Source organism: Moschus berezovskii, chromosome 28 (assembly GCF_049115385.1).
Source record: "Moschus berezovskii isolate FMDL1 chromosome 28, NW_MosBer_1.0, whole genome shotgun sequence".
Lineage (NCBI taxonomy): Eukaryota > Metazoa > Chordata > Mammalia > Artiodactyla > Moschidae > Moschus > Moschus berezovskii.
The window spans coordinates 26,426,195-26,451,822 of record NC_142487.1 but is presented as its reverse complement, the minus strand read 5'-3'; positions in this window follow the sequence as shown (position 1 = coordinate 26,451,822).

The window sequence follows — 25,628 nt, the reverse complement described above, 5'->3', positions numbered from 1 at the left end:
TTGCTTATGAAAGGGGCCAATCTATTAACCATTATGGCAGGACAATACCAATAAACACCCAGCACCTACCCAGCGAAGGGGCGGCAGAGTCACCCTTACATGCACTTGGGAGTGACCCAGGAGGTGATCAGAAGTCTTGGCTCAGCCCTTCTCTACCTTTGTGGCCTTGGAAAAGTCACTCAACCGTCCACAAACTCAGTTTCACAAATCTGCGTGAGATACAGCTACGCTCCTCCCCTCCACTCCGCCCGGTTCAGGCTCAAAGTAGGTTTAGGAAAAAAACAGCAAACTATTTTAACCTCTGCTCCGAAAGGCACCCAGTGCAGATTTTAGACGTTTTCTCCGCTAGGTCTATATGGACACGACTGCAGGGAGAAGAGAGCCGGACAGTGAAAAAAATACACGTGCAGAAGCCTTGTAAGCTGTATTGTTCATCCCCCTCCCTCTGGCCCCCCCGCCCCCTCTGCAAACACGCGCCAATGCCTCATTAAAGACTGAAAACCGTCCCATTAGGTCCAAATGCATGGAAACATATTCATGATTATTCAAATGATCCCCTCGTAATACAGTCAGCGCCGCCCTCATACATATTCATCTGGCAGCGCTAATCATGGTGTAATCTCACCAGAGGGTGTGCCTCCCTAATCCTCTTCCCGCTGCCCTCCCCTCCCCCTGCTTTTGTCTAACATTCTTTTCTCCACTCTTAAGCCCCAGAAGGCCTGCCTAGGTCTTCACTCTCTCCTTCAAGGTAAAGGTATTTCTAGTTCTGATTTAGAGCTCTCTTTATTTATCTCTGTCTGGAAGATTCTTCTTCCAGGTTATCCTCTTGCTATAGAGGATGTCTGACTTGATGACAAGGAGAGATAAGAAAGCCTTCCTCAGTGATCAGTGCAAAGAAATAGAGGAAAACAACAGAATAGGAAAAACAAGAGACCTCTTCAAGAAAATTAGAGATTCCAAGGGAACTTTTCATGCAAAGATGGGCTCGATAAAGGACAGAAATGGTATGGACCTAACAGAAGCAGAAGATATTAAGAAGAGGTGGCAGGAATACACAGAAGAACTGTACAAAAAAGATCTTCACGACCAAGATAGTCACGATAACGTGATCACTGACCTAGAGCCAGACATCTTGGAATGTGAAGTCAAGTGGGCCTTAGAAAGCATCACTACGAACAAAGCTAGTGGAGGTGATGGAATTCCAGTTGAGCTATTTCAAGTCTTGAAAGATGATGCTGTGAAAGTGCTGCACTCAATATGCCAGCAGATTTGGAAAACTCAGCAGTGGCCACAGGACTGGAAAAGGTCAGTCTTCATTCCAATCCCAAAGAAAGGCAATGCCAAGGAATGCTCAAACTACCGCACAATTGCACTCATCTCACACGCTAGTAAAGTCATGCTCAAAATTCTCCAAGCCAGGCTTCAGCAGTATGTAAACCGTGAACTCCCAGATGTTCAAGCAGGTTTTAGAAAAGGCAGAGGCACCAGAGATCAAATTGCCAACATCCGCTGGATCATGGAGAAAGCAAGAGAGTTCCAGAAAAACATCTATTTCTGCTTCATTGACTATGCCAAAGCCTTTGACTGTGTGGATCACAATAAACTGTGGAACATTCTGAAAGAGATGGGAATCCCAGACCACCTGACCTGCCTCTTGAGAAACCTGTATGCAGGTCAGGAAGCAACAGTTAGAACCGGTCATGGAACAACAGACTGGTTCCAAATAGGAAAAGGTGTACGTCAAGGTTGTATATTGTCACCTTGCTTATTTAACTTATATGCAGAGTACATCATGAGGAACGCTGGGCTGGAAGAAGCACAAGCTGGAATCAAGATTGCTGGGAGAAATATCAATAACCTCAGATATGCAGATGACACTACCCTTATGGCAGAAAGTGAAGAGGAACTCAAAAGCCTCTTGATGAAAGTGAAAGAGGAGAGTGAAAAGGTTGGCTTGAAGCTCAACATTCAGAAAACAAAGATCATGGCATCTGGTCCCATCACTTCATGGGAAATAGATGGAAAAACAGTGGAAACAGTGTCAGACTTTGTTTTTTTGGGCTCCAAAATCACTGCAGATGCTGATTGCAGCCATGAAATTAAAAGACGCTTGCTCCTTGGAAGGAAAGTTATGACCAACCTTGATAGTATATTAAAAAGCAGAGACATTACTTTGCCGACCAAGGTCCGTCTAGTCAAGGCAATGGTTTTTCCCGTGGTCATGTATGGATGTGAGAGTTGGACTGTGAAGAAAGCTGATCGCCGAAGAATCGATGCTTTTGAACTGTGGTGTTGGAGAAGACTCTTGAGAGTCCCTTATACTGCAAGGAGATCCAACCAGTCCATTCTAGAGGAGATCAATCCTGGATGTTCATTGGAGGGACTGATGCTAAAGCTGAAACTCCAATACTTTGGCCACCTCATGAGACGAGCTGACTCACTGGAAAAGACTCTGATGCTGGGAAAGGTTGGGGGCGGGAGGAGAAGGGGACGACGGAGAATGAGATGGCTGGATGGCATCACCGACTCTGTGGACATGAGTTTGAGTGTACTCCGGGAGTTGGTGATGGACAGGGAGGCCTGGCGTGCTGTGATTCATGGGGTCGCGGAGAGTCGGACACGACTGAGCGACTGAACTGAACTGAACTGACTTGAGTCCCAACAGCTCTAGTTCTCAGGCATGGCTGTTCCGTTGATACTCCCTGTGATGGATAAGAAGAGATTCTGGTCACATTTATGAAAGCACATCCTGGGCAGAGCGGTGGGCTGGGGCTGGAAGACCACTAAGAAGAAGACCTGCAGTCGGGTGCAGGATAAAGACAAAGGGATCAACGCCATATAGGAACAGGCCGGATGAAACAGGCGCACAGAAGTGCAAGGGGAAAATCTACCACCGGCTTGGGGTGGGGGTGGGGGGCAGCCAGCACCCGGGTGCCCGGAGATGAAAGGAGGCAGCTCAGGGCTGAGTGTGACCTTCAGAGCCCGTGTCCCAGCGCAGTGCGGGGAGAGTGCGCCTCATGAACTTTCATCCTCAGCCCGGCTATCAGTCTTTCCTATCTTGACCATCTGTCATTGATTGCAGCAACCGGGGTCAAAGTCAGGAAATCCGCCCTGAATTCAAGCAAGGCGGAGCATGAGAAAGATGTCTTTAAGACTGAGGAGTGGGTGGGAGTTAATCCTTTCCATGAAGCCCCCAAGGAGCTTGTCACTGGGACTTGGCACAGTGGCAGGGAAGAGCCTCCATTCAAAGAAAGGCATATCCACACAAAAGCCCGCAGGGTGGGTCTCGTCACAGCATTTTTCGGGCAGTACCCACAACAGGGCCCAGTGTGGCCTGTTTGTGCATTTGACGGTAAGGAAACGTCTAAGCTATATATATCCTTTGACAGAAAAAGACACGAGAGAAGAGGACTGTTTTTATAGTTAAGGACTTTGGAAATTCTAAAATAGAAATAACAAAATTAAACTGGGGGGGAAGGATAATAGCAGGTAACACAACCTCTTGGCCCAGCAATTGTTCAATGTGTCAGTATTCTGTATTGCATGCTGTTGTGTCGTAGGGCAGTCTCTCTGTTGTCTCTAGTTTTGTATGAGAACCGTTTTCCGTTTCAAGCCTTTTAGAGCATAAGGAACACTCACGGTTGCTTATGCTTTGAATAAGAAACATTTTTCTTTTCAGTGAGAAGCAAATTGCTCCTAAGTACCAAAAATGTATGGGATGAAAATGAATTGAAAATAGCCTTCAATACTTTCAGTAATTTCATTTGTCTTCATAAAGACATGAAAATAAGATAGCTTGTCAAAGAAAGCCTTCTGTTCTGGAAAAGACAAACACAAAGAACCCTACCACAAAAGAATGCTTGGTGACAAACACCATTATCAATTTTTCATGGTTGATTTATTAGTGGTTTCAGGGAGATAAATAATATTACTTTCCAATCCGAAGAGGTCTCACACCTGAGATTTGCAAAATTATTTCTAAAATCAACATTGCTTTCTCTTCCTAGGATTTGCCGTAAAAAACCTGGGAGTCCCTGGTTTGATTTAATGAGATTTACACAAAGGGAGTTGTCAGTAACCACAGAGAGGGGGCTGGGTTTTCCTAACGACTGTGCTTGAATTGTGTTCCCTCTGAAAAGGGCCTGCTTAATGACAGGGTTTTGGGGGTAAGGCAGGGAGCAGAGTGAGGGAGAAGGCTGGAGGGGGATGGAGTAGTTTGTCCCGGTGGCAGACTGAAAAGTCTTTTATCTGTTTAAAAGGATAGCAGGTGGGCTCCACTAACAAGTTCCAACCCCAGGACTTGGCTTAACCCTGGAGAAAATGTTTTTCATTTTCAGCTGCATGTGTTTGCTGCCTCTCCACGGCTTTAAGCAATTTTTTTTTATTGGATTATAGTTGATTTACGGTATTGTGTTAGTTCCATGTATACATTTTTTTCTCTTTTTTTCATTCTTTTCTATTATAGGTTATTAAAAGATATTGAATATACTTCCCTGGGCTATACAGTAAATTGATTATTTTGTGTGTATCTGTTTAGTGTATATTTGTTAATCCCACACTCCTAACTTACCCCTCCCAGACTCTTCACTTCTTTAAAGTGCAAGCTCTTCAAATAGAGCTTAGGTGACCTTGGGGAGTGGAGGAAAGTTCAGCTGAGGACAGTTCAGAAGGGTTGAGATACTTCTGCCTAGCCCACTTCCCAAAGATCTCAACTGAATTCTGCTGGCAGCCAGGTCAGGTCCAGAATCAGCACTCCTGGGCAATGTGCCCTGCGGGCCTCTGAGGTCTGAGAAAAAGTCTCCTGGTTTAACAGAAGAGAGTTGGGGTTTTTGACAATGTTAGGTCATCCCGGCCCATCTGCATTTCTGTAGTTCAGTTTCTCCTCGCAAACCTGAATTCTAGCACGTGGAACTATTCTAGCAAGAATCACCATTTAATTAATAAATGTGGGGAGTAGGAGTAAATCCCCACAGGTCAGGACGCAGAAGCCCTGCCCACGTGGGAGCCATGCTTGGAGTTCCAGGTCGGCTGAGCATCTCCTTGGATTCCTGTCTTCTCAGGATGCACCTCTCTTCACCATTCTTTTTATTTTTTTTTAAATTAGGTTTATTGAGGTATAATTTATGTTAATATACAATTCAGCTCTCAAAACATATGGAACAGAATCGCGGTAGATTAGCAAAACTGAAGTTTATTTCTCACTCTCATTGCGGCCTGTGCTGGTCAGATGGCTCTCTAAGCACTGATGACAGAATTCTAGCTGTTCCCATCTTGTGGTTTTTGCCATCTTCACAACAACAAAACAGATACCAAATGGCCAATAAACTCATGAAAAAGTGCTCACCACGATGAATCATCAGGGAAATGCAAATTTAAATCACAATAAGGCACCACTGCCTTCCAGATGGCTAAATCTTAAAAGGCTTACAAGCTTAGATACTGGTGAGGATCTGGAGCAACTGGAATGCTCGTACATTGTTGAGGAAATGAATCATACACCTAATCTGTGACCCAACAATTCTGCTCCTAATTATCTCCCCAAGGGAAAGGGAAACATCTATTTACAAAGATTTTCCCAATATTGTTCATAAGTAGCTTTGTTTATTAACAGTCAAAACCTAGACACAGCGCAAATGTATATCCCCAAGAGAATGGATATCAGGTCACCATCAGAGGGAGAAGCTCTGGATTTGCTGCCTTTGTTTCACCAGAAAAGGAAAAGCATTCTCAGAAACCTCCCAGCAGATTTCTCCTTACCTGTCACTGCCCTGAACTGCATTAACAAGTCCAACTGTACCTACAAAAGAGTTGGGAAAGTGATTAATTACGCGGGTACATTGTCAGGTGTCCTCCGCCCATCATTTGGCTCATTAGCAAAGAGGGAAGGTTGGATACTGAGAAGTCCATTGGCTACGTTACCTGGTGTCAGATGCTGCTAGTATTGTCAGGTATATGTTCATTTTTGTGACTCTCATGTTAGTTGCTTCCTCTGAACTTCTGTATTAGCTGGTCAATAAAAAGACACCCAAAACACGTGATTCCGAAGTGCACAGCTGAAGACTTGACACAGCTGTTCCACCCGGTGTGTCATACGGCCTGAAGAGCCTAGTGGTATCGTGAGTCATGTTGCTGAAAGCAGAATTTAATCAGTCAAGGAATTCAGTAATATCCCAGAAACGAAATGCCTTGGGTTTCTTCTATTTTGAGCTGATCTTTAGGAAGCCCCATTAGCAATCAGATCTAAGTATGCCTTGCTGCCTTTGTAAACAATTGATCTGAAAACTTCAAAGGTACTGCTCAGTATGGGTGTCACCTGCTACAGACTGATGGGAATGACCTTGGTCGTGAGATCCCACAGCTACTTACAGGTCGGGAACTCAGTACGAGCAGGTGTTTTATTAACATGGGGTCGTACCCACTGTGAGGATCAACCCTTCTCCTCCAGCAAGGCTGATTTGTGACTGGACAAAATCCTTCTATTTTCAGACCCCGAGTGAAACACATACCTAATGTTAATAGCAAGACAAAAATCGTTATTCAATTTTTAACCAACACCAGTAGGCACTAACAAAAACTTGTTCATTACGTCCTAAGCAAGGAAAATTATTGATATCACTGAATCTCTCTTCTTAGCCTCTGTGACCTCACAGAGGCCCAATCTTCTCTGTTGTAGGAGTTTCTATTCCTCCTGTTCCCCTAATCTTACCTTCTCTGAGTTAAAGCCTCAAATTCACTTTCCATCTAAGCCACTTACTGTGACCTTGGGCAACTGACTTCTCTGGACCTCAGGTTCCTTATTGTAGAAGAAAGAAACCAATGACATTCCTATCCTGCTCGGTGCTCTCAGACGTCTGACTCTCTGCAACCCCAGGGATTGCAGCCCACCAGGCTCCTCTGTCTGTGGAATTCTCCAGACAAGAGTACTGGAGTGGGTTGCCATTTCCTTCTCCAGGGGATCTTCCCAATCCAGGGATCGAACTCAAGTCTCCTGCACTGAGTCTCCTGTATTGTAGGTGGATTCTTTACCACTGAGTCAATGAGGAAGCCCGACATTCACATAGGATGAGCATAAAAAGCCAATGAAAAGAGCAGCATGGTTCAGTCCTGATTCACAGATATTACAACAGACATCATTGTTCTTGCCATTTAAATATTTTTTAATCAGTGTTTAATCATTGTTTTACAATATAGCATTAATGAGTATTCATATTAGTAAAGGCTAATAGATCAGGAAACAACTCTCTTTGAAAAAATGTTTTTTTACAGTTTACCCAAGAGGTGGGGGAACGCCACACCAAGGTTGTCTGAACAGGCAGGGAAGACCTGTGGTGGGTCAGAATGTAGGGGTGGAGAGTGTGGGCTGGAGCCACCACAGTGCTTTCTCTGGGGAAGAATAAGCAAGGCAGGGTCAACAGGCATGAGACTGGCTGGGCTGAATAAAATTCAGGAGAATTGGGGGTGTCCTTGGTTGTCTGGTACCTGCCCTGAGCTGGTTCGGGCAAGTCCACAGTGAACCAGAGCCAGAGGACCCAAGCAAAGAGGTAGTTGGGGTATAGGCTCTGGGATGGCTGGTTATACTGACACGGTACACTCACAGCTGAGTTGTTTTAGCTCTAGAAATGGGCAGTCAATCAGCAGCCCAGACAGAAGTCTGTGCCCGTCATATCGTAACTGCCCGCCCCCTCCAGCCCCTGGGAGCTTCTATTTCTTGTCTCTATGAATTTGCCTGTTCTAGGCACCTTATATACATGGAATCATACGATATCCACTGTATTGTCCCCTGGTTTGTGGCTTATTTTGTTGGAGGGAGGAAACCAATTCTGACTCCATGTTGGAAACTGTTTCTTTGACTTGCTTTTATTATTATAATCATACGTGGCTTGCCTGGAGGAGCCTGCCCCTCTATTTGACTGTAAACTAAAGTGCTTTTGCTCAGCTCAAGGAGAGGTAGCTTGTCCCTGCCCACCTATGAATGGAATATGTGAAGACCCCCCTTCTGAAGACTGGCCCTTCCCTTGGAGATGTCTCACCAGACTGGAGAGCCTTGCACTTGACTTCCCCGCTGCCTCTCCCTCTCTGCTCCCTTTTGATTTTACTTCCTCACTGCTTCCTTCTCTCCGCTCTATAAAAGAACCTGGCATTCAGCCCCCAATCAGATGGTTATTTTGAGGCGCTAGCCTGCCATCTTCTCGGTCTGCTGGCTCCCTGATTAAAGCCTCTTCCTTGCCTCAACACTTCGTCTCTGGGATTCATTGGTCTGTCATGTAGTGAGCAGAGTGAGCTTGGACTCGGTGACAATCTCAGCATAATGTTTACTAGATTCCTCCAGATTGCAGCTTTGATCAGAATGTCATTTATTTTATTTTATTTTTTGGCTACACTTCACGGAATGTGGGATCTTCATTTCTGTACCAGGGATCACACCCCATATCCCTTGCATGGGAAGCTTGGAGTCTTACCCACTGGATAGCCGGGGTAGTCCCTAAATGTCATTTCTCTTAAAGGCAGAATGATATGTATGTATATATCACATTTTATTCATCCATTCATCTGCTGATGGACAGATGAGTTGTTTCCACCACCTTTTGGCTACCGTAAATAATGCTGTTATGAGAATGGGTGTACAGTATCAGTTTGAATTCCTGATTTCAATTACTTTGGGTATATACCTAACTGCTGGATTGCTGGGTCACAGGGGATTTTATGTTTAACTCTGAGAAACTGCCATGCTGTTTCCCAGGTTCCTTTTTCTATTTCCACGAGCAGTACACAAGGATGCCTCTTCTCCACATCCACATCAACACTTGGTATTTTCTGTTTTGTTTTTCTTTAATAATAGTCATTCTATTAGGTGTGAAGTAGTATCTCATTGTGGTTTTGATTTGCATTTCCCTATTGTACGAATATATATATTACTCAAAATAATTCTGAGATGTTATTCCCATTTTGAAGGTAAAGAGGTATCACTTTACAGAGATCATACTGTAAATTCACACTGTGCTGGTTTAACTCCAAAGCTACTATGCTGATTTCCCATGTGCTTTGTAAGGTAATAGGTACTTTGACTTTCAATAAGCATGAATTAAATGATATTGAATCTAGCGATGTGACTGGGGTTCAGAAAAGTAAAGCTTTAATACAGTCTATTAGAATATTTTGGGCTTCTCTGGTAGCTCAGCTGGTAAAGAATCCCCCTGCAACGCAGGAGACGCCAGTTCAATTCCTAGGTCGGAAAGATCCGCTGGAGAAGGGATAGGCTACCCACTCCAGTATTCTTGAGGTTCCCTGGTGGCTCAGACAGTAAAGAAGCTGCCTGCAGTGCAGGAGACCTAGGTTAGATCCTTGAGTTGGGAAGATCCCCTGGAGAAGGGAACGGCTACCCACTTTAGTATTCTGGTCTGGAGAATTCCATGGACAGAGGAGCCTGGCAGGCTATAGTCCATGAAGTCACAGAGTCGTGAATGAGTGACTTTGACTTCACTTTTCATTAAAATATTTTATAACCCAAAACAGGTTCACTGTGTCATTCTTGCCCCTTCTAAATGTAGGGTATTTGAGCCAAAGGCTGTGCTTACTTTGAGAATGAATAAAACTTGGAAAACTTACTGCCAAATTGCTTTTTAATGAAAGGAAATGGAATCTTGGAATGTCCCAGAAGTCTTCAACAAGACAAAGGATTTTGAAACATCGGTGTTTCCTTCATGTTATTGGGTACACAGCTATTAGCCTCATAACTGGATCCTGTGGAAGTTTTTGACAAATGAAGGTGTTTTCTTGGGGTAAACACAACAGGCAGGCCTTTTTCCTTGACAGAGAAATAATCTCTATTCAAAAAGAATCTCTACTGTGGATGCCTACAATTCCACCTCACAAACATTAAGCAAATTACAAGGAAAGCCAAGTGCACACCTATTAAAGAAGGGTACGAACATCCTTCCTGCTACACCCAGAGACAACCGCTGTTTCTTGAATCATCTCTCATGTAACTTCTATGCAAATCAAGTGTAAGTGCAGGAGTGGGCACACACCTACCCATCACACGTAGTTTTGTCTTTTTTGGATCACTTTATTTTTTATTTCATTTTTAATTTTTTGTTGGAGGTAATCGCTTCACAATGTTTGTTGGCTTTTGCGGTGCAGTTGTAAGTGTGTCCCCTCCTTGTTAAGCCCCCTCCCCTGCCGTGCCACCCCCCCACGTCATCACAGAGCACCACCCCGGGCTCCCGGGCTTCCTGCTAGCCATCTGCCTCACACATGGCGGCGTGTATGCTGTGCTACTTTCCCAATTCATCCTTCCTTCTCCTTCCCCCGAAATGTCCACAGGTTGTCCTCCACACGTGAATGGTCAAGGAAGAAGTGGTGCATATATACAACGGAATATCATACTCTCTTGCAGAACTACAGTACACACAGTGTTCTACAATTTGCTTTTCTGTTTTAATTCTGTCAGTGACCTCTCTCTGTGCTCTGTCAAGAGTGCGGTGTATCCATAGCAGAAATATGGTAGAGTTTATTTAGCCATTCACACGTTTATAGAATTTTAGGTTCTCTCTAGCTTCTCAAACAATGCATATCCTTAAAGATATGGCTCTTTACTTGTGATGATATATATCTGTGCTTATCATAAATATTTTGTTTAACTTTGCCTCCCAGTACATTCCTTTTAAATATTCTTTAGATTGGGTGTAAATTCTTGCCACAACTATTGCTGAGCACTGCTGTACCCTAAGTAGCACCCTAAGTAGGCCCTGAGGTCAGTGTCAGGGAGCAATGGCAGGAAACGAGATAGAAAAGGGCGTTGTACCATCGTGGGGGAAACAATTAAGGGCAGAATGACTGTGATGTTGTGACCGCGATACCTGCTAACAGGCCTGACCGAGCCAGAGAGTGGAGGGAGACCTTCTCTGACAAGTTATGACTGAGCGGAGGCATTCTGTGAGTTCAATAGGTGAGAAAGCTGGGGGTTTAGGAAAAGCTTTCCAGAAGAGGGAACAGTTTGTGCAAAGGCACGGTGGCAGGAAGAAACACAGCATATTAAAGGAACAGAAAGCAACACAGCTGAGTATTGGAAGTTGTTTTCCTTGTGCTTGATAAAGCTGGAGGGTAGGTCAGGGCCAAACCCGGTTTGGTCCCTGTAAGGCACCCAAATAAACATGAACCTAAACTCCTTTAATGCTTCCCATGCAAAGAAAACTCAAAACTAGCTTTCCCTTACCTTCTCATCCTACACAGAATTTCTCGAGTTGCCGGTGTTAAGATCTGGTGAAAGCTTGCACGGTGAAGGGATGGGAAATTGGGGGAGGAAGAGGAGGCAAAGGTGATCTCTAAGTTTTAGATTTGCAGTTTGTAAGGACAGCGGTGCCATCCACTGAGCGGGGACTGCTGAGGAAGTTTCCGCCCGGGGTAAAGATTGCGAACGTGCTATAGTGCTTGCAGAACCGAACACTGTGCCCTTCCATCGCTGAATGTTTACTGCTTGGTTAAGCTAAAAGTCAGGACTGGCTCTGTAATCTGGGGGGCCCAGAGCAAGATGAAAATGCAGAACCTTGCTCAAAGGGGATTAAGAATGTCAAGATGGCAACTGCAGAGCCTTAAACCAAGCATGGGACACTCTGAGATCTGGGACCCCCTGAAAGCTGGGACCCCATGCAGTTAACTGAACGGGTCACACACTAGGGCTCTAGGCAGACAACAAGGAAGAGGGTAAATTCTGGCTTTCATAAAGCTCATAAGCTGTGGGGGTCAGAGAGATGTAACCAGTGGTTATAAAAATTATCCTTATCTTTAAGAGCTACATGCTCAAATATTTGCAGATGGAATGATGTGATATCTGGGCTTTGCTCTAAAGTAATCCTGCAGAAGGGGGACGCTGAAGGAAGGTATAGTGAAAACACAACTGCTGTGAGTTAATTTTTGAGACTGATGATGGCTACATGGGGTTCAATATAATGTCCTCTGTAGTTTGGTACATGTTGTATGTTTTCCCTAATTAAAACAAATTTTTAAGAAAAAACAAGAAGTAACAATACCATGTGAAAAATGCTGTTACAGAAGCTGGAATTTGGAGATTATTTACATACCATATCCAGTTCATCCTTATTCCAAATCAAAAGTATTTTTGGAATTTATGTATCCCAGTTTGGAATTTGTATGTTTATAAACACAGTCTCACAAAAGAGCAGAGTGAGTTTTTTCTCCCTCGCTTTTGGAATGTAATTAACATATGTGTGCGCTGTGCTTAGTCGCTCAGTCGTGTCTGACTCTTTGTGACCCCTTGGACTGTAGCCCACCAGGCTCTTCTGTCCATGGGATTCTGCAGGCAAGAATGTTGGAGTGGGTTGCCATGCCCTCCTTCAGGGGATCTTCCCGATGCAGGGATTGAACCCACGTTTCCTGCAGATCCTGCACTGCAGGTGAATTCTTTACCTAGCGCCACTGCGGAAGCCCCATAATTAATATACACTATTGTGTAAGCTTAAGGTTGCACAATGTGACGATCTGATAACATGTATTTTGCAGTGATTACCACAAAATGGCTAGTGAACACGTCCATCACCTCACAGAGTTACCGTTTTGCTGTGGTGGTGGTGGTGGTGAGATTTAAGCTTCACTTTCCGAGCCACTTTCAAGTATATGGCACAGAACTGTTAGCTGCAGTCACCGAGCTGTACTTAGGTCTTCAGAACTCGCCATCGGATCGTTGGAGGTTGGTCCCTTTTGACCAGCCTCTCCCACAGGCTGCACTCATCCCAACCCCATAACCACACCCCGCTCTGTTTCTATGATTTCAGCTCATAGATGAGTGTGATCTAGATCAATTTTTAAAAAAGACATTTTATATCAGTTACCTCTGCTGTGAAACAACCCCCACATTCCATGGCTTTCAGTTCAGTTCAGTTAAGTTCATTCGCTCAGTCGTGTTCGACTCTCCGCGACCCCACGAATCACAGCACGCCAGGCCTCCCTGTCCATCACCAACTCCCGGAGTTCACTCAAACTCATGTCCACAGAGTCGGTGATGCCATCCAGCCATCTCATTCTCTGTCGTCCCCGTCTCCTCCCACCCCAAACCTTTCCCAGCATCAGAGTCTTTTCCAGTGAGTCAACTCGTCGCATGAGGTGGCCAAAGTATTGAAGTTTCAGCTTTAGCATCAGTCCTTCCAATGAACACCCAGGATTGATCTTCTTTAGAATGGACTGGTTGGATCTCCTTGCGGTACAAGGGACTCTCAAGAGTCTTCTCCAGCACCACAGTTCAAAAGCATCAATTCTTCGGCGATCAACTTTCTTCACAGTCCAACTCTCACATCCATACATGACCACAGGAAAAACCATAGCCTGGACTAGACGGACCTTTGTTGGCAAAGTAATGTCCCTGCTTTTTAATATACTATCAAGGTTGGTCATAACTTTCCTTCCAAGGAGTAAGCGTCTTTTAATTTCATGGCTGCAATCAGCATCTGCGGTGATTTTGGAGCCCAAAAAATTAAAGTCTGACACTGTTTCCACTGTTTTTCCATCTATTTCCCATGAAGTGATGGGACCAGATGCCATGATCTTCGTTTTCTGAATGTTGAGCTTCAAGCCAACCTTTTCACTCTCCTCTTTCACTTTCATCAAGAGGCTTTTGAGTTCCTCTTCACTTTCTGCCATAAGGGTGGTGTCATCTGCATATCTGAGGTTATTGATATTTCTCCCAGCAATCTTGATTCCGGCTTGTGCTTCTTCCAGCCCAGCTTTCCATGGCTTTAAGTAGCAGTTTATTGCGTCTTCTGAGTCTGAGGGTCACCTGGGGAGTCCAGCTGGTTGTGCCCGGCTCCCTGCCTCGGCTGTTGGGTCAGCAGGGCCTGGACCCCCTGAGATGCCGCCTGGGCACTGTCTCTCTCTCTTTGGTTTTGGCAGCGCCGCATGGCTTGCAGGATCTTAGTTCCCCAACCGGGGACTGAACCTGGGCCCATGGCAGTAGAGGCGCTGAGTCCGAGCCACTGGACCGCCAAGGAATTCCCAGGCTCCATCACTCACAGGGTGGCCTGCAGAGGTTGTGTGGCTGTGTGTAGTCTACATGCTTGGATAATGACATGGAGATTCTGAAACACTACTCTGCTCAGTCGTGTCCAACTCTTTGCAACCCTATGGGCTGTATCTCACCAGGCTCCTCTGTCCACGGGATTGTTCCCATGGACAATACTGGAGTAGGTTGCCATTTCCTTCTCCAGGGGATCTCCCTGACCCAGGGCTCGAACTCGAGTCTCCTGCGTCTTCTGAATTGGCAGGCGGGTTCTTTACCACTGAGCCACCCACCCAGGCCTGAAATGACTGACAGGCCTCACACTCCACACGTGGCCATCTGTGGGAAGTCACCGTGGCTCCGGTGGGGCTGTCCTGATGTCACTGCCCAGCCATTTTCAGTCCAGAAAGTTATTCCAGAAAGACCCATGATGGATACAAGGTAGCAAATTTTCCAACTGTCTTGTTTGCTTGTTTTCTTCTGATGACTGTAGACTGAACGTTTGTGTTCCTCAAAGTTTCATCTGTTGAAGCCTAACCCCCAGTGTGATGGTCTCGGGAGGTGGGGCCTTTGGAAGGTGGTTAGGTCATGAGAGTGGAGCCCTCCTGGGTGGGATTAGTGCCTTAGAAGGAGAGACTCGGGAGAGATGGTCATTCCGTCTGCCTTGTGAGGACACGGGAGAAGGCAGCTGTCTGCCAGCCAGGAGGAGGGCTCTCACCAGACACTCAGTCTGCTGGTACCTTGATCTCGGGCTTCTGGACTCCAGATTTGTGAGGAGTAGATGTTTGTTGGTTAGGCTGCCTGGTCTGTGTGTCTGTTACAGCATCTCAGGCTGCCTAAGACAATGGTTTTTCTTTTTATCAATAAAGCGTTGTTATTCTTTTTTATTTATTAATTTATTTTTGGTCGCGCCATGCACCCTGCAGTTCCCGGACCAGGGATGGAATCCACGCTCCATGCAGTGGAAATGCAGTGTCCTAACCACGGGACCGCCAGGGAATTCCCAATGATCATTTTAATGGACTTCAAAGAACAAGTCTGTTGTTTGGATGCTTCTGTGTTCAGATTCTTGGATAAAAGAAGCCTTACCTCATTTAGGGAAGCTGGAGTGTAGGGTCTCCATGAGGATCAGGTGGGTGGAGAATGAGCCTGGAGGAAGGTCTCTCTCCCCTTCCCCTCGTGGTTCTAATGGGGACTGCGTCTCAAGGTATCCTGAATGCATGGCCTGCCTGGATTCCTCCAATAAGTGCTGAGGGGAGAGTCCCTTTCAGCCTCGGAAGGGGCTGGCTAGCTGGGAAATGGGAGACCCGGAACATGGAGCCCACGGCGGAGGCCTCTGCTTCTCCCAGCATGTAGACATTCAGCTCTGAACAAGTTTACATGAACAGCCCCCAGACGCCCCCAGGTAAGGGCTCAGAACAAGGGCCCTCTAAGTCAGCAGTCCCCAACCTTTTCGGCACCAGGGACCAGTTTCATGAAAGATGAGTTTCCCACGGACGGGGGCTGAGGGGAGACGGTTTCGGGATGACTCACGCCCGTGACATTTACCGTGCACTTTATTTCTGTTACTGTCACGTCAACTTCACCTCAATCATCAGGCTTGAGATCCCGGAGGTTGGGGACCGCTGCTGTACATTGAAGAAGTTGGAGTCCGGCCTGCAGGCTTCATAGGCACACTGTTCCGTGCAGAGTTCATATCTTTATTTAACGCAGTCTCCTGGATCTGCCTTCTCCCTCCGGCTTTTGCTGGCAGGAGCTGCTGTTGGGGACATCTGAGTCCTAGGAAGCCATCCAGCTCTGCTGACTGTTCATGCCAGGAAGAGCGCTCTCTGCAGGGTCCTTACCCACACTGGGCCAGAGAGGAGGGTGCTACAGAGACAGCAAAGCCGGGCCCTGGGCCATGGAGACCACCCGGGAGAGAAGAAGCTTGTAGAAGCTGTTAACCAAATCAAGGACACCACCAGCTACAGGGGAGCTGTACCCCGGATGCCAGCTTGCTGCCAAATCTGTGGGTCCTCCCAAGACTGAGAGTCACACACAGGTCAGGTTAACTCTTCAGAACCACCATAGCAGACAGCTATGAATAGCCTGCCTGCGTGAAGTCGCAGTCCTGGTGGATTACGCAGAGAGGCAGAGATGCAGCACGGGTTGTGGCGTGGTGAGGCCCTGATTCAGTCCAGCCTGTTTCTGCCTTCGTTTGTGAAACGTGCTTGATCATCTCCATCTTATGGGTTATCCTGAGCAGCCAGTGTGATCCTGTATATGCAAGAACTTTGTAAATAGCACTGCGGTACTTGCCGTTTATCCACGCCCAAGAAATTGAGGCCATCTAAAGGGCAAGGTCTGTTTCATTCTTTTTTTTAAAATTGTGGTAAAAAAAACAAAACAAAACTATCGCACAAACTTTACCATCACAACCATTTTTAAGAGTACGCTTGTGTTGTGTGAAGTGGGTCTCCAGGCGTTTTCATTTTGCAAAACTGAGAGCCTCTGCTCGGTAAATCGCAATCGCCCTTCACCTCTTCTCTCCCCGCACCTCGAGCTACTGCTCCCCTTTCCGTTCCTGTGAATTTGACTCTGGAAACCTCACCTACGTGGGATCACACCGGATTTTCAACTAGTTTCGAAGGACCAATATTTAGTAGAGCACCTGAGTACTTACAAAGCCCCCAGTAGGGATTTTCCTGGCTCTCTGGTATTTAAGACTTCGCCTTCCAATGCAAGGGGGACAGGTTCAATCCTTGGTAGGGGAGCTCAGATCTCATCTGCCTTGGGGCCAAAAAACCAAAACATAAAACAGAAGCAATGTTGTCACAAATTCAATAAAGACTGTAAAAATGGTCCACATTAAAAAAAAAAATCTTAAAAAAAACCTGAATAAATCTCCCCTGGCGTGAATGGCGTGAATGGACGGAAGCTTCATGAAGGTGAACGAACATTCCACCATGTTTGCCTGAGGTCTTCCCCGATTCAGTGCTGAAGAGTCCACGTCCTGGCCACTGTACCTGAGAGCTGCTTCTGCCAAAGACAGCTCGATTCAGAGATCCAGGCACAAACGGAATTATGAGGCTTCCTGCCAAGCTCAATTCATTCTTCCCAAGGAAAGATGTTTCCTCGGTACTGGAGTTTATCTTTAGAGCCTTCTGGCCACAAGGGTCAGTCAGCCTTTGCTCAAAATGGAGTTCCCTCCTCCATGAGCCTCGAAGACCCGAGAGGGGAGTAGCTGAAGCTGACCAGTCTCCAGCTGCGGCTCAGGTCCATGGGGACCCTCCTGGGGGCAGGGCCCGGCTTCGTGGGGCCTGGAACTTAAGCCGTTTGCAGACCTTGAATCGAGAAAGAATAGAGAGCCTTGGGAACGCGTTTCTAGGGTCCCGTGCAGGTTGTGGAGGAGTCCAGACAATCAAAGGCACTGAAGCTTAAGCTTCAACAACTTCCTAGTAGATCTTCTCTTGTCTTCCCCATGCTTTTTTTGTTTTTGTTTAGCATTTTAAAAAACTGAGGTAAAATTTACATACAATTAATATTAAATTTTAAAGCATACAATTTAGTGGCATTTAGTGCATTTGTGATATTGTGCAACCACCACATTTATCAAGATTTTTCTAGTTTCAGGACATGTTTATCATGCCGGAGGAAAACCTTCTACCCATTAAGCTGTTGCTCCCCATCCCCCATGCCCTCTGGCCCCTGAAAACCACCACTCTGCTTTCTTTCTATGAGGACTAACCTACCCTGGACACTACACAAAAATGGAACCATGTCACACACAAGCTTCCACATCAGGCTTCTTTCAGCACTTCATTCCTTTTTTTCGGCAAATTATATTCCATTTTATGGGTATACACAATTTGTTTATCCAGTCAACAGTGGAGGGACAGTAGGGTCATTTGGACCTTTAGGCTACTGTGAAAAATGTCTCTATGAACCTTTGTATGCCAGTATTTCATTGTCTCTTTCTTCAATTCTTTTGAGTATTTTTAAGAAGTAGAATTGCTGAGCCGTATGAAAATTCTTTGCTTAACTTTTTAAGGAACAGCCACACTATTTCCCACAATGGCTGCACTGTTTTACATTCCCCCGAGAAAAATGTGAGGGTGCAATGTCTTCATATCCTCATCACCAACACTTTTATTTTCCCTTAAAAAATTACAGCGATCGTCATGGTATAAAGTGATGTCCTGGGACTTCCCCTGAGGTCCAGTGGGTAGGGCGGCTCTGTGCTCCCAACGCAGGGACCCCGGTTCAATTCCTGGTCAGGGATCTAAACATCCTGCAATGAAGACTAAAGACCTCTTGTGCTGCAACTAAGGCCTGCCATGGCCAAATAAATAAATATGCAAAAAATAAAAATAAAGTGATGTCACATTGCGGAGTCCCTCATTCTTTTCTTTTTTTACTTTCCATTCAGTTTGCCATTTTTCTGACTTTTAAGAACATCTTGAACACAATCATTTATGTAAAAACCTTTTTTTTTTCTTTTTTCCTGGTGAGTAATAGTCAATAACAAAGCATTTACTTGGGCTTATGTCTAGTCAGAGCAGTGCTATCAGCCACCAAACATCTCAATGACAGGATATGAATTTGGGGAGGTGGAAGGTCTGTCTTCTTGGGGTAAACTGGGAGCTGGGAGCTGCACATACTTTGAGAACATGGACTGGCTGAGCTGGAAATATTCTGCACTGAAAGCGGACTTGCTTGGGCATCCATCTTCTGTCTCAACTGAGGGAATTATTTACCCCCTGTTTGCTAAGGTTGCCAAAATACCACTGACTGGGTGGCTTAAGCAACAGAAACGAATTTTTTCTCAGTTCTGGAGGCTGGAAGTCTGAGATCAAGATGTTGGTACGTTTGGTTTCCCCTGAGGCCAGCGGCGCAGATGGTAAGGAAACAAAAACCGCCTGCAGAGCAGGAGACCCAGTTTCGATCCCTGGGTTGGGAAGATCCCCTGGAGGAGGGCATGGCAACCCACTCCAGTATTCTTGCCTGGAGAATCCCATGGACAGAGCACTCATGCCCGAGGCCTTTCGCCTTAGTCTGCAGGGGGTCACCTTCCCACTGAGCCTGCACGTGGCCTGTCCTCTGTGAGCATGCACTCCTGGTATATCCCACTCCTCTAGTAAGGACCCCAGTCACAGTGGGTAAGGGTCCCACCCACACGACCTTATTCAGCCTTAATCACCTATCTGAAGTTCCTGTCTCTAAATACATCATACTGAGACTTAAGGCTTCAACACATGAATTTATGGGGGACACAATTCAGACTCTGAACTTTGTCCTTATCACTGTGGTAAAGAGGATTGAAATCAACTTGAAAAGTCTGAAAGTGAAAGTGAAGTCACTCGGTCATGTCTGACTCTTTGCGACCCCATGGACTGTAGCCTACCAGGCTCCTCTGTCCATGGGATTTTCCAGGCAAGAATACTGGAGTGGGTTGCCATTTCCTTCTCCAGGAGATCTTCCCAACCCTGGGATTGAACCCGGGTCTCCCGCATTGTAGGCAGACACATTACCATCTGAACCACCAGGGACGTGGCCAAAGTGAAAAGTCTGAAGGAAACTATAAAGTAAAATCTCCTCTGCCATGCCATTAATTGGATCAGGGAGTCAGGCCAGATGGTGAGATAGGACAGAAAAAGTCGTGCCCTCAGGGCCAGGAGGGGTCCGCTTTCTGCTCAGAGTTTACCATCAAAGTCCTTTTATTTCACTGGCCCAGGAGTTTGTTATGAGGATCAAAAGAGAAAATACATTTGAAAGTGCTTTGAAATTATAAAGCAATAAAAAAAAAAAGCAAGCCATTATGATTCCTCCCTCTCTGGTCCACAGGATGCAAACTCAGCTAAGCAGTTCTCACTTTCATCACTAAATGCCCCTCCCTCCGTGCTTCACTTACAGCATTTGCCGCTGACTTAGTAATGATTAGGCCTCGCTGTCTTTCTGTGACAGAAAATCCCCAGTAACAGTTGCTTAACAAGCGAGACCAATGGAAGAAGCGGGCAGTCTGCTTCAGGACGTCTCCAGGGACCAGCCCGTATGTCCAGCATGGTGGCACTAGCATCCCAAACGCCAGGATGCAGGAAGGGACGAGGAAGAAGAAAGGAGGGAGGGATGTCAGCCACACAGCCCGCCTCTGTCCATCCTCAGTGGCCAGAGCGTCACCACACGGCTGCACCTGGCGGCCAGGGAGGCCAGCAAACGGACTCTTTACTTTTCTGTGTGTGTACGGGGGTGGTGCTGATCTCCTTTAATACATTTTTTATTACTAGGAGAGATGAGAAAAACGGATATTGCAGAAAACTAGAACTCTCTGCCTTATAATGGACTCCTCCAATCCTCTGTATTTCAGCAGTTACACAAGTCAATCAAAAAGAAGCTATTAAATGAACCAAGAAATAAAGTAGGAAATATTCTGATGGGTGTGGTTTCATACTAAAAAACTGATTTTAATATCTTGCATCAGGGTCCATGATTTAGAGGTGAGCTGAAATAGATAGACTTGTGCATATAACTAGGAAAATAGTACTATGACATAATAGAAAAAGGAGTTTTGGAAGATATCAGTTCAGTTCTGCAGGGAACCTCCTAAATCAATTCCTCCCTGAATCAGGGAAGGGGTGCCAGTGTTTTAAAATCCATGCCTGCAGAACTTTGATTTATGGAGGTAACTGAGTGATGACAGGGAGAGGCCAATGCCATTGAAAGAAGAATTTTATTGCTTACATTTCCCAAGAGATGCTGGCATGACATGCCATGCAGGGAAAGCACCAGAGTTTGGTCGGAATAAGAGGAAAGCTGAAGCCAGTGTCTTTATTGTGTTTTCTATGGAAAAGACACAGCAGAGCAGAGCAAACAGCTGAGGAATGGCTAGTCTGAAGAATTCCAATGGGCTTTCGGCTATAAATGAGGTTTTTAGTGAGCTGGTACCTGGCCCTGGGATGATTTAAGGCAGGGGAAATATTGACTTGATGCGTGAGAGTTAGATAAAAAGGTCACTGGGGCTATCGACTTGGGATTGTTTGGTTTGCACATGAGAAGGGTTCTCCTAGGTAGGTCATCAGGCTTCCCAGGTGGTGCAGTGATAAAGAATCCACCTGCCAACACAGGAGACACCAGGGACTGGGGTTCGTTCCCTGGACTGGGGAGATCCCCTGGAAAAGGAAATGACAACCCACTCCAGTGTCCTTGCTGAGACAATCTCACGGACAGGGGAACCTGGCGGTCTACAGTCCGCGGGGTTGAACAGAGTCGGACACGACTCAGCAACTGAGCACACACGTGCGCAGATAGGCTGTTATTGTCTTTAGGACTTAGCTTGCCCTGGGAAGGACAGTCTCTCCCCGAATCTCTAAGGCCTTTCCAAGATGTCAAAACGTCATAAGACACAGAAAATTAAAACAGGGTTAACACAGAGCTAGAGCAAAGGGAATTTCCACGACCGGGAGCAATGCTTTGCCAGGGGCTGCGCTGTCCACCACGGAGACGCCCAAGCTCTCTTCTAGTTGGGAGGCAGCATCCTATGACTTGGAGGAGCTGGTGTTGGAATCAGGCCCGGGATTAGTTCTGCTTGTAGCCATGTGAGTGGGAGAATTTGCAGTACCATCTCTAATGCTCAGCCTCCTTATGGACTGAATGCGTAGGGTGACATCCACACAGAGTCATGGTGAGAATTAAGGGAGGCCATGCGTATGAAGTCTTAGCTCAGTACCTGGTTGATCATAAGTGGCCAATGTTCACTAGTTGGGTTAACAGAGAATTGAGGCATATTACAATTTTTAAGAGTTTTTTTGAGCAAAAAATCTTTTCAAAAAGGGCAATGCTGAACTGGAAGTGATTAGGACTCCACCAACAGGAGCTTGGGGAGACTTTTACGGAGAAAGTGTTATATTAGTCACTCAGTCCTGTCCAATTCTTTACAACCCCATGGACTGGAGCCCATCAGGCTCCTCTGTCCTTGGAATTCTTCAGGCAAGAATACTGGAGTGGGTAGCCATTCCCTTCTCCAGAGTATCTTCCTGACCCAGCAACTGAACCCAGCTTTCCTGCGCAGCAGGCAGATTCTTTACTGTCTGAGGCACCAGGAAGGCCCCACAGGGAAAATATGGAAGCAAAGCAAATAAATGATTGATTGGCTACAGCTCAAAGCCACGTTGGCTGTTTGCGACTGGTCATCCTTAGGTTTCAATTTCATAACCTCGCGGCATTGACAGGCTTAGGCTGCCATGGCCTTAAAGCCATATGGGCTTTTGGTTTAACTAAGCAGTTCAGTTGTTATTATTGATACTGTTATTAGCAACAGTTTGTTTACACAATAATTTAAAGGTCCATGAGAAAGAAGTCCTTTATTTATTCAGCGCCCACTCTGGTAGCCGCTAGACCCCGGAAATAGCTAAGTGACCAAACAGGTTCCTGCTGGCCTGGAGTTCACGTTCTAGGGGGACAGACGGTGACACGTGGGTGAGCAAAATGCAAGCAGGAGACAGGAGGACGGTCTTGGGAAAAGCTCCTATTTCCGTGCTGGGTGGCAGGCACTGTGCTTCCACGCATCATCCTGTTTAATTCTCAGAACAACCCCACGAGGTGTGTTTGCACATCCCCATTTTACAAATGAGGAAACAGAGACATGGCGGTGCCAGGGGAGGCAGAGCCGAGCCTCTGACTGCCTCGTGGCTGTGCTGTGCTGCCTGCCTTTTCTTGCTCTGTGGGTGTTGTCTTTTTTTGCCGTCATTTTAAAATACAGCCTCTAGCTGGATAGGGTAGTAAAATCATATAAATCAAGGAATCTTGAAAGCACAGCTCTTCGTGGCAATTTAGTGTGCTCACTCTCTTAAAGAATATTCCTGAAAGTATGCTTTATCTACACTGAGCCTCTTCCCGGGGAAGCTATTTCACCAGCTTCTGTGTCCCTGAAGTGAAAAGTCAGCCTACGCTAATGACTGGTTTAATCGGAATTCTGTTCAGTTTATACTTCTCCTGAGCTGAGGTTCTTTGGCAGAGGACTTGGGAAATCTCATACCTCATGGGATGGGAACTTCTAAGCTAGGAGCTGGCAAATATAAGGAAGTATAATTAACCATTGAGAGCTTAGGAGAATCCATCCAGAGACTTTCATAATGCTACAGATATGCACACTCCCATTCCAGCAAAACATTTCCCCATGAAAGGCATTGGATGGTGTGTCACTTAACAACATGGCAGAGAAGGCCAGATCTCCTGATTCTTCACTGAATTTTGCTTTATGGAAAGGAGCACGTCAATGCTGTATATTGTCACCTTGCTTATTTAACTTATATGCAGAGTACATCATGCGAAATGCTGGGCTGGATGAAGCACAAGCTGGAATCAAGATTGCCAGATGTCAATAACCTCAGATATGCATATCAATAACCTTAGATATGCAGATGACACCACCCTTATGGCAGAAAGCAAAGAGGAACTAAAGAGCCTCTTGATGAAAGTGAAAGAGGAGAGTGAGAAAGTTGGCTTAAAATTCAACATTCTAAAAACTAAGATCATGACATCTGGTCCCATCACTTCATGGCAAATAGATGGGGAAACAGTGGAAACAGTGACTTTATATTTTTGGGCTCCAAAATCACTGCAGATGGTGACTGCAGCCATGAAATTAAAAGACTCTTGACCTTGAAAGAAAAGCTTTGACCAACCTAGATAGCATATTAAAAAGCAGAGACACAACTTTGCCAACAAAGGTCCATCTAGTCAAAGTGATGCTTTTTCCAGTAGTCATGTATGGATGTGAGAGCTGGACTATAAAGAAATCTGAGCGTCAGAGAATTGATGTTTTGAACTGTGGTGTTGGAGAAGACTCTTGAGAGTCCCTTGGACTGCAACCAGTCCATCGTAAAGGAGACCAGTCCTGGGTGTTCATTGGAAGGACTGATGCTGAGGCTGAAACTCCAATACTTTGGCCATCTGCTGCAAAGAGCTGACCCACTGGAAAAGACCCTGATGCTGGGAAAGATTGAAGGCGGGAGGAGAAGGGGATGACAGAGGAAGAGATGGCTGGATGGCATCACCGACTCAATGGAAGTGAGTTTGAGTAAACTCGGGAGTTGGTGATGGACAGGGAGGCCTGGTGTGCTGTGATTCACGGGGTCGCAAAGAGTCGGACACGACTGAGCAACTGAACTGAACTGGACTGAACCCCCCTCCTTTTCTCTCTAGGAATCATGGCTTTCTTTTCTTTCTTTCCTTTTTAAATATTGATTTATTTAGCTGTGTTGGATCTCAGTTGCAGTGCAGAGGCTCTTCCTTGCGTCATGCAGGCTCCTCCAATGAGGCTCACGGACTCTCTAGCAACGGCATGCAGACTTAGTTGCTCAGCGGCGTGAGGGACATCAGTTCCCTGACCAGGGATTGAACCCACAACCTCTGCATTGCAAGACTGGTTCTTAATCACTGAACCACCAGAGAAGTCCCAGAAGCCTTAATTTCTTGCTGCTGCTGCTGCTAAGTCGCTTCAGTCGTGTCCGACTCTGTGCGACCCCATAGACGGAAGCCCACCAGGCTCCCCCGTCCCTGAGATTCCCTGGGCAAGAACACGGAGTGGGTTGCCATTTCCTTCTCCAAAGAAAAAGGAAACATCCCCAATTTCTCTTTACTTGCAGGACAATCACTTGGCTATTTTTTTTTTCCACCCAGGGCCGTGAGTGTTTTATCTCCACACATGAGTGATGGCATCTCTAATTACAAGTGGGAGCTGCTGAGACTCACTGAGGAGTAGATGCTGGGAGGCTCCTTTACCAGTCACGGATGCACACACCCACCTCAGGCTACAAGGCTCAAACCTGTGGCTCAGTGGAGTTGGGGAGAACCATTCTCAGGTGGCTCAGTAAAGAACTGGCCTGTCAATGCAGGAGACACCTGTTCGATCCCTGGGTCAGGAAGATCCCCTGGAGGAGGGCATGGCAACCCACTTCAGTATTCTTGCCTGGAGAATCCCATGGACAGAGAAGCCTGGTGGGCTACAGCCCACTGGGTTGCCAAGAGTCAGATGTGTCTTAGTGACTGAGCACACACATGACATTTACATTCAAGCCACCAGTGGGAAAGTTGCCACTAAATGCACAGTGCTGGGGACATAATATGTTACTCACCTTTCGCTGTGTAAGAAATGACTCAAGACGCAGTAGCTTAAAACAAAACCAAAGTTGGTTATTGTCTCTCTTGGTTTCTGTGGGGTAGAAATGCACACAGGACACAGCAGAGGTAACTGATCTCTGTGCCACCGTGTCGAGGCCTCAGCTGGAAGGCTTGGAAGTCTATGGGCTGAAATCATTTTTTGGCTCATCTGCCCCCATGTCTGGGAGTTCACTCCCAGGATGCTGGCCGTTGGCTAGAGGCCGAGGGATGTTGATCAGAACATCCACACATGGTCTCTCTGTGTAGCCTGGGCTTCCTCACAAACTTGCTGGGTTCCAAGGGCAAACATTTTGAAAGAGGGAGAGAGAGGAGAGTGCCTTGGTGGATACTGTAACCTTCTATTACCTTGATTTTAAAGTCACATAATGTCGCTTCTGCTGTGCTCCATTTATAGGACAGCTACCACCCTGATATAAGGGAACCTGTTTCCTCCAGGTGGAAAGAGTGACTGTCCCATTGCAGA